The sequence below is a fragment of the Antechinus flavipes genome, unplaced genomic scaffold, assembly GCF_016432865.1.
Source record: "Antechinus flavipes isolate AdamAnt ecotype Samford, QLD, Australia unplaced genomic scaffold, AdamAnt_v2 unplaced_scaffold179, whole genome shotgun sequence".
Lineage (NCBI taxonomy): Eukaryota > Metazoa > Chordata > Mammalia > Dasyuromorphia > Dasyuridae > Antechinus > Antechinus flavipes.
This window is the reverse complement of record NW_026262018.1, coordinates 1-10007: the sequence shown is the minus strand read 5'-3', so window position 1 is coordinate 10007 and position 10007 is coordinate 1. Positions and strand designations below refer to the sequence as shown.

Below are 10007 nucleotides of genomic sequence, written 5' to 3'. Positions count from 1 at the left end.
TAACTTTAGGGCTCCTAACTTCAAGCCCACCTACAAAACTCATATGAAGAACATCCCCTTATACATCCTTTCATCTTTGTTTTTCCATCAGTTTCCAACAGCCCAACAGTGAGCCAAATATTATTCACTACAATATATAACTAATAATGAATTCCAAAATAAAAAAAAGAGGCAATGATGTCATCAAGAAATTTATCAGAAGAAGAAAAAATGGGTTGGTCACATGGGAAGAGAGAGAATGATATGAGCACTGCCAGAACTTCCACTGGTACATTTGTGGTGTCAGAAGAGACCAAAAGAGACCTTCAGTCAGTCTCATAAGATGATAAAGTCTAGAGTTCTATGGGGGATGGATAGGTGTAGATGAATTGTTTTGGAAGGAACTTCCAAATTAATGAGATCACAGATCTATTTGAATATTTTAGTTCATTTCTATTTGAGTATTTAGTTCATACCATAGTCATTATTATTTGTTTTTAGGGATTTAAATACTATATTCTCTGAATCAAATGTTCCTATGAATGATGGGCTTGTTTCCATTTCAATCCTTTGAGAATTTAATTGTGCTTTTCTACTCTCTACAGAGATATGGCTACGGAGGATGGGTGCAGCTCCATATTTAATATATCCCAACAGTATTTGATTTACAACTACTTGAAATTTTACATATTGAGATGACGATGAATTCCCTAGAAATATGAAATACTGGTGATATAAGAAATCTTCAAAAGGAAAGGTGAAAAATGATATATAGAATATTTTATAAAATCAATCTCAAACATAATTTGTAAAAAATCTTCCTCTGTTTCCCTATTTCTAACAAGAAGGCACTGCAATGGCTACTGAAGGGAATGACCCCTATGCTCTAAGAGCTCTAACCTGCTTTGTTTTCCAAACTGGGCCAACTAATTCATCTTTAGGCAGTCTGGAAGCATCCATTCATGGAGGGCTAACCACAATGTGTCAAACTTAGTATGAACACCCAATCTGTTTTGCCATATTCTAGCTCAGAACTCCCAAACTCAAGTGATTCACAAGTTTTGTTCTATTAAAAGGAATTATATTACACACCACAATAACCTGATGAAATTATTTCATTATGGGTTTTTCTACTTTGAATGGAAAAAGCAGAGAAAGAAGTAGTAAAATGTATGAAGGTACTAAATTAGAAGTTAGGAATTTTGAGTTCTAGTCTCAGCTTTGCTAACAAATTGCCATGTGTTTTTAAAACAGTTGGTTTGTTTCATTTCATTTAACTGAAATATTTCATAACTTCTGAAATAAAAATTGTGTTTAAACAGGAATTACAAATACAAAATATGAGTATTTTTTTTATCAACTAATGATACAAAACTTATAACAAAGGAATTAGAAAATCATATAATATCTAGTATTTCAATAGTACTTTGAGGTTTATAAAGAACTATATATGACTTCTTGATCTTCAAAACAACTTTGAAGGTTAAGTGTTATCTTCACTTTGTAATTGAGAAAATTTGAGACTCAAGAAATGAAATGATTTTCTTAAGGTCACACTGCTAGTATCTAATGTGGGATTTGATTTCAGATCTTCCTTTCTCTACTCTAGCCATTGTGCAATCTAGCTGTGTAGGACTGGAGAATTGCCTGCCATTACTTTTGTCTGATGAAATAGTAGGATACAACTCTAAATAAGTATTAAGAGCAACCCAGGTCATTAAAAGCAAAAAACAACATCTTGGAAAGGTATTTATCAGAAGTCATCAAATATCAATAGTTATAAGGTCTTTTTATATGTATATAGGGGTACATGTTAATTATTTGTCTCTATGCATTTAATTTACAGATATTAATTGAAGAGAAGGGAGAGGTAGGGCAAATTAAGTATTTAATTCACAAATATATTGTTTTTTCTAAAAATGCTTCCTGAGCACTGGCTGATATTCTGTCAACAATTTTGGATGAGTTAACTGGTAAAGTTATTTTTAAAAACAAGAGTTATTATTACCAAGGGGATATTAGGAAAGGTTCAAGTAGAATAGGTGGAAGGGTAGCAAATGTCATTTTTAATTAACTTCAAATTGGCCTACAGCTAGCCATGGAATCTAGTATGTTTCTTAGAGGGTAGTATTACCCTATCAATTCTGAAAAGAGCCAGGGTGGTAGTTTTGGCAATAACTAGCTATTGAAAATGAGCCAACATTGTGTAGATTGTCAGTTCTGAAATTATAATCATATAAGGAGAACAATAAGGTCAAGAAAAACAGCTTTAAAAGACTTAAGAACTTAAAGTAAGGACCAACCGTATCACCAGAGGAAATAGGATGAAGCACAATGCCTAACTACTGAAAGAAAGGTGATAACATATTGTGAAGAGACATGACCAATGTGTGTGAAGAAACATGACTAATATGTGTGTCTGTACACACACACAAAGACACTCTTGTTTGATAATGATTATTTTGTTACCAATTTGGTTTCTTTTTTGGGGATAAGAGGAAGACAAGGGGAGCTTTCTCTGAGTTTTTAATAAGAGAAAAGGGTCCATCCAATAGTGACAGACCCAAAAAGTCATCGAAACTTTCTAAAAAAATGCACAGAAAAGACCAAAAAGAATTTCAAAAGCACAGATAGCTTTGAAAGTAAAGTATGGAATTTATTATACATTTTTTTTAAGTAAAACTGAAATCCACCCCCCTCCCCCTTTTTTTTTTTCTGAGGCAATTGGGGTTAAGTGACTTGCCCAGAGTCCCACAGCTAGGAATGTTAAGTGTCTGAGGCTAGATTTAAGGAACTGAAAATTTAATTGATAATCATCTTTTTATGTTTTGCTAAATACATGAAAGTGCTCTTTTTTGGTATTTAAGTTCATAAACTTAAAAATCACAAAAAAATATAATAAATTTAAATTTAAAAGGGAAAAATTCATACTACTGCCATTTCTTTATAATTTCAGGTCTATTTAGGTAGGGTGACCAATACTTTACTTGGGTATCTATCAATGTTTAGACTGGACAGTCCAAAAAACATTTTACTGTACTTGGTTTCGGGTAAAAAATACACATTTAACGAAGATATTTTCTAATGACTTATAGAAAAAGTGACAATATGGCAAAAATGTTACTTAATAAACCATTTGTAAAATGAATTTCTAAGACAAATAAAGGAAGCAGAGCTAGCATAAGTATGATTGTTCTGTTATGATGTGATTTAGTTGATTCTTGACATCACAGATATTTGGTGCTTAACTTTAACTTTACTCCCAATAGTAACATGAACCATGAGGAGAAAAGAGAAACACAATTTTCGTAAAAATTGTTTGATTCAGTTGAGTACGGATTTGGTATAGACAAAGACTTCCAGATTTTTAGATGAAATTTTTCCTATTTTATCAACAACTTGAAAAACATGGTAATCGATTTAAAAAATCAAGAGGGATTTTGACAATGTTCATATAAACTAACATATGCTAATCACAGAATTTCAGAGTGGGGACCACAAAGGTCATTTAGTTCAACTGGTAGCAAAATAAGAATCCTGAAACATTTCTTACAAGTTGAGCAAATTAACACAGATCTACCATGTATTGGTCTTTTCTGCCATTATTTTAATGTGAAGAAAGATATGTAGGTGAGAAAATTATTTGCATGAAGGACAACATAATCTTGGAAAACTTCCCCTTACTTTTTAATAACTGTATATAGTGTTTTATGGTTTACAAAGGCCCTTGTTCACAACAATCTCTTGCGGAAGATAGTGCAAGAATGATACCCATTTTACAAATGAGACTGAGGCTTCCAGAAGTTAGTGACTTGGCTAGGAATACTGAGTTAACAAATGTTTTTATTAATAAAATTTAAACTATTAAATTTTATTTACCTGAGGAGCTATACGGTTAACAATATCTGAAATTGCAACACTACATCTTCTGTCATGCTGTTTATTTCTTCTTTCATCTAAAAATAAAAAAAAAGCATTTCTATAAATCACAAACAATGTTTAAACTGTTAGTAATACTAAGTCCCCTTGAAAAGGGAATTTTAAATAGAACATTTTAAGTATATAACTACTCCATCCCATAGTAGTATGAAATGGATGAAAAGGATCAATATTGTCATAAAACTGTTTTGCTCTGTACAAGTTTCTAACATTATCAAATAATTATCAGTCAAGCTCAATTATCAAATGTTATCAAAAATCAGTTCTATAGAAAAGATTTCCATTTTCAAGTTACCTAATTGACAGGTTGTTGGAGAATTTGGATCCCAAAATATTTCTTGTGGTCCATCACTATCATTACAAGGGGAACTGAAGACAGGTGACCGAAAACTGGATTGCAACAATCTCTTTGGAGTTTTATACAAACACATTTCTGTATAGATATAAAATATAATTAAATCAAACGTTATTGCATTTAATGGGTTACTTCACATAAGAGCAGTACAATAGTTTTGTATATATAATTTTCTTATAAAATAGGATCATAATGATGAAGGGTGTGGTGTTTTCTTACTTATACCCCTACGAATACAGACCCAGCAAATTTGTACACCTCTGGTCAGCTACATATTTGAGATTATCACTTAATTAAAATAATTGTCTATATAAGTGTAAAACTCAGTAATTACTTATTATCAATGGCATGTTGAGGCATTGGGGTCAATTTAGAGGATTTCAGTTTTAAAAGATTTGGAAAACTTATTATTTCAATAATCAAAAAGGTACCTCACCCAATTTGAGAATCGAGACATTCTATCAAGGGCTGTATACAAATTAAATGGATTTTATTTTTTGCTTTGCCTTTGAATTTATGACCTAATTAATGTCTCACTTGGGGGGAAGGAGTGAAGAGGAATCTAAACCACTAAATCTGTAAGACAAAAACCTCCTTGCTACCATTCCACCTTAAAAAAAAGAAAGGGGATCCCAGCCTTATAGAACTAAAAAAAGCATTTGTAAATCCTCTCATCAAGGTTTTAGTGGAAAATATTTAACTAAAATATTGATCAAAAGCTCTAATGCATATTTAAAAGAATAATGACTACTTTCAAGTGATAGCGATGATCATCAGCCTACGGTTCGTCCCCAAGTGGGGCAAAAGGCGGCGTACTCGCACTCAGCGCCTCCCAGGCGCCGGGGGGAGGGGTTGGCTGGGGCGGGCATGGGGCCCTCTCTAGGACCCACCTATCCCAAAGTGGCTCAGACTCAACTAGGGTAAGCAGGTTCGGGCACCCGGCGCGCTAAGGAACTTTCCTTCCCTCCCCCAGCAAACCGACCGGAAGCCGCGGGGCCCCAGGCCGGGTCTCCACCCGAAAAACTGGTTCAACAGCACGGGGCAAAGGCTGGAGCAGCGCGGGATTGGGGGGGATGTTTCCTGAGTGACAGAGCGAGGCGTCCCCCTCCCCACACCCCGGACTCGCGTGCGGCCTGCCTTCCCGCAGCAGCGACGGCCCCTTGGCGACTAGGCCGCCCAAGGCCTCACCCTCGGCACTTTTACTGACAGGAGCGCAGCTCTCCGAAGCCTGGGCCACTTCTCTCAGCGCCCGCCGCCGGCCTCGCAGCCGCCGCCCAGAGACACTGAGGGGTCTCTCTTCGTCCCCGGCCAAGGGGGTCGGCGGCGTCGGCGGAGGCGGCGGGGCCGGCGACCCTACGGGTCCGGGAGATTCCCTGAGCTTCCTCCGCCGACTCAGCATCGTCCCTCGGCCGGGGCCTCCCCCTCCCGCCACACGGTCTTTCTCTTTCTTTTCCCTTCACATCTTTCCCGGGAGGTGGGGGCGGGGGAGAACACCGGCACTATCACCAAGCGAGAGCCTTCTCGAGCGCCTTCGCCATCTTGACCGGACCGGCGGCTTAAAGGGAAACCGGTGATTGGCTGCTGCTCGCCGAAGGGTGGGACGAGTGTGTACGTCAGAAGTGTACGGTCCCACGCACGCAGCCCCGGGAGCTACTGGGGGAGGGACCCTTCTCCCTCTCTTTCTCCAAGCCCATCCTAGTCTGTTGGTCCGGGTTGGGGAGTGCGATGTTCTTCCTTAATCCCCAAGGCCTCAAGTGGTTAACTATTCCGTCCAATACACTAACAGTAATGGCTGATGTTTATAAAGAGCTTTAACCTTTGCAAAGCATATATTCACATGTGCATTCCTCATCCCTTCCAGAAGCACACATTTAATACTCTTGATAGCCTTATTTTTATAAAGTGAGCACTTGTCTAGGACTGCACAGCTAGAAATTGAAATGGGTCTTTTTGAGTCCAGCACTACTTGCAATTCCATACTCCTACAGGCTCATCAATAAATGGACATGCGAAAATAGGCCATAGTCTCGGGCCTCACAGAATTTATATTTTGTTAGGAAAAGTATATAAGTATCTGATATTTATCCGTACTATGTGTATGTCTTTCTGTGTGCATACATACATTGTGTATGTTTATACAAGTTATTTATGTATGTACCTCTATGCAGATATATGTGTATGTTATACATATACATATACTTGAAAGTAAGTTATATATGTATATACACAGTGGGTTGTGGTTTTCATTTAAGAAGAGCAATGATATCAAGGGGTGATATCTTGATTCCTGTGAATTGGATTTAAGTGAGGAAGAGTTCGGCCAAATCGAGTGGCAAGACAAAAGACTCTTCCTCATGCAAATGATTCTCATCCACCTATTCCATAGGGGAAATTTTCACATGCTTGGGGGGTTAGACACTCCCCTAACTCACCTCCTGGTTTGAAGCCCACTGATTACCATCAATGTGGTTTAGCCTGTCTGTAAGATAATTTACCTGGCTGTGGCTGCATAGCTTCTTGGAGCTACAGGTAAGAGTTAAGTGGCAAGTGGTCACCAAAGATAGATGAGCAATCCAGAAAAGAGTTTGTTAAGTCCTCACACTACATATACTAGTCTTCCTTTAATACCACATACCTATCTCCCTCCTTCCTCTCTTTCTCTTTACTTGCCTGCCTACATACTTGACCACACACACACACACACACACACACACACACACACCTTGCTTACAAAAAGACATACACAAGAGTTTACTTTTCTTCCTTCCTAAATGCTTTATATCGTTTTTGTGTCTACATATTAGCCACAGCTATCTTGAGAAATAGGTGTTTTTATGCTCGTTTTACAGATAATGAATTGTAGCTGATAAAGATCAAGTGACTTGTTTGAGTTCAAGACATAGTTTGTACCTGAGACAAGATTTGAATCTTCCTGCCTCCAAGTCCACTAAGCTACCCTTCAGCCCTAAGAGCCTCCAGGCAACTCAAGTTAGAGGAAAATCTGCATTGATAATAGGAAGTTTCTTGGAGCTACATTAATGAAATTACAGCTTTGGTGATTTCATATAGAGACACAAATGTGCCCCCCCCCCCAATTTTGGATAAAATTCCTTTTGGCAAATTTTCAGTGATTTCAGATTTTTCAGAAAATTATAATATTATAACTCTGAAAATCTGATTTTCAGAGTGATTTTCTGACTTCTGATTTTCCTTGAACAGAGATGTTCAGAATGAATTCATCCTTGGACATGAAGGAGGTGAGGTGAGATCTTTCAAGACAGTTGTGAAAATCGAGTAAGGCTTTGAGTAGGTCTGAAAGACTTTAAGCATTAAGTCAAGGGCATACTTAAGTCCCCTCCCTGCTATCCCCCTAAGGGCATACTTAAGTCCCCTGGTTATCCTCCTATGACATCAGTGTCTTTCTGTTTAGGTCAAATATGGGCAACTATGTACTTATTGGTCAAGTTCAATTTCTTGGGTAGTTCCCAAGTTTTGAATATAAGATTCTCAGCCAATAAGGATGAGGGTCAGTAGTGGGAGGGAGTATTTGCATTAGGGATTAAAAGTGTTGACCCTGCCCCCTGGGGGCTTCCTCCCTTCCATTGTCTGCTCCATGGGTGGGACACCCAATTCTCAGAGAACATATAATAAACTTTGCTTTGCTTCTAGAGATCTCTCCAGCTTTTTTATTTAAATGGTGTCTGACCCACACAGAAATAACTCCCACAAGATCACGTTTATGAACAGGTAGAGACATCCATCTGGGTGTCAAAGTGGATAGAGCTGGTCCTATCTGGGCTGGAAAGCTGGAAAGATCTGAATTTAAATGTGACCAAAGCTGGGTGATCCTTGGCAATTTATAGAACCCTACATTCTGGGTTTCCTCATCTATAAAATGGCCTGGAGAAGGAAATGGCAAACCACTCCAACATTTTTGCCAAGAAAACCCCAACTGGAATCACACAAAGAGTTGGACAGAACTGAAATGAATAAACAATACAGTAGTAGGGGAGGCAAAAGGTAATGAAATCATTAACTAGGCTGATGGCTATGTGAGTGAAGGGCTATGTTTAGAAGGTATAGTGTGCAGGTAGAATTTAAAAGGCTTACCAACTGATTGAATATGGAAGTTGAAAATCAGGGTGGATGATGTTGCCATAGGAAAGAAATGAAGTTATGAAAGGGTTAGATTCATGGAGAAAGATGATGTTTTGGACTTTATTAAACAAGGATTTCTTTAATGTTCATTGAATACTGAAGGAGGGAAAGGAATATGATAAATGTCAGAATCTTAGAATTTTAGATCTTCCCTACCACCATAACGAATAATATATTAATGAAAAAATGCTGCAAAAGTGAAACCATACTTCCCTTAAGGAGCTTCCTTTATAATGGGAGGTGGGGGGTGAGGAGAACATCACAGTTAGAGGAATGGCAACCAGGGAAAGGTACAAGGATACAATCACTGGTTTGGTGCATGCCCTCTCCTGGAATGATAATAGCTTTGTTTTGCTATTATCATTCCAGGAGAGGGCATGCACCAAACCAGTGATTGTATCCTTGTTTTGATTGGAAAGGGGACAAAGTATGGAAGTGATTTTTGAAGAGAAAGGAGTCAGGAAGATTCAGGGGCTTAGCAGGAAGGTATTCAGGCTAGTTGACTGAGGATGTCATGATAGGTAGAAGTAATGATACAATGTAAGCTCCTTGAGTATTAGACTGTTTTATATTTGTTGCTTTGCATATACCTAGTTTCTAGCAAAGTGCCTCTATCTACATAAAATGTTGATTGTTGATGAATGTTGGTTAAATTTGGATCTTAAGCCACACCCTTTATCTGTAGGGAAGTTAGAATAACTCTGAATTAAGTACTTTAAAAATGTCTGGATTTATACCCAACAACTCTAGCAGATGGACTCGGCAGGCATTCTCAAAAGCCATTTTACAGACAAGAAACTAGATTAGGAATCCCTAACTGATTTGCCTAAGGACATGCAACTACTTAAAGAGATGGAGCTGTGTTTCAAATACAGGTCTCTTCTTACCCTGGATTCAGCAGTCTTTCCATTATACCACTCTGCCTTAAAAAAATATCTAACTTCCAGTCAGAGAAACAATATTAGATAATAGAAAGAACAAAGACGTTGCAATCAAAGAATCTAAGTTCAAATTTTGTATCTGATACTTTTTTTTTTCCATTGTAACAGTGGTCAAGCTACTTTTCAAATCTATTTCTGCATAACCTTTTCATACATCACAACTTCCCTGGCCTCATTTTTTTCCTCTGGATGTTCTCTATTCTCCTGTTCAGCTTTAAAGCTATTCTTAACCAACATTTAGTCCACTTCCTTGGAAATGGGAATTGGTGATGGTGACTACTTTTGCAGCTTCTAAAATAATCTGTTGATCACCATTCCTTAAACTATATAGCCCACAAGCCCCTATGGGGTACTGAATAGGACTGTGCTCTGTAGGAACTGAACTAATCTATTAATGCCATAGAATTCTCCAGAACCTGAAGTGGATATAGTAGTGAGTGGGGCAGGGAACTTATAACTCCTATATGTGAGGAGAGGGAATATTTGTATTTGTAATTATATCTTCTGAAAAGAATATTTTTGTGTCAAATTTAATCTGTTAATAGCTAATACAACTGAAGTATAGGTGACTTCTTTCTGCAACTCAGGGAACAACACTAATAAGAATATGGACTCATTTGCAGAGAACCTAGATA

At 37.7% G+C, this 10007-nt stretch overlaps 1 long non-coding RNA gene across 1 annotated transcript; it reads right to left on the bottom strand.

Moving 5' to 3' along the window:
• Positions 1-3783: 3783 nt before the first annotated feature.
• Positions 3784-6289, bottom strand: LOC127543320 (uncharacterized). The gene is made up of 3 exons (XR_007949204.1): positions 5462-6289; positions 4214-4351; positions 3784-3935 (listed from the first exon to the last, which is right to left on the bottom strand). It is a non-coding gene; the product is annotated as an uncharacterized LOC127543320 (long non-coding RNA).
• Between the last annotated feature and the right edge of the window lie 3718 nt (positions 6290-10007).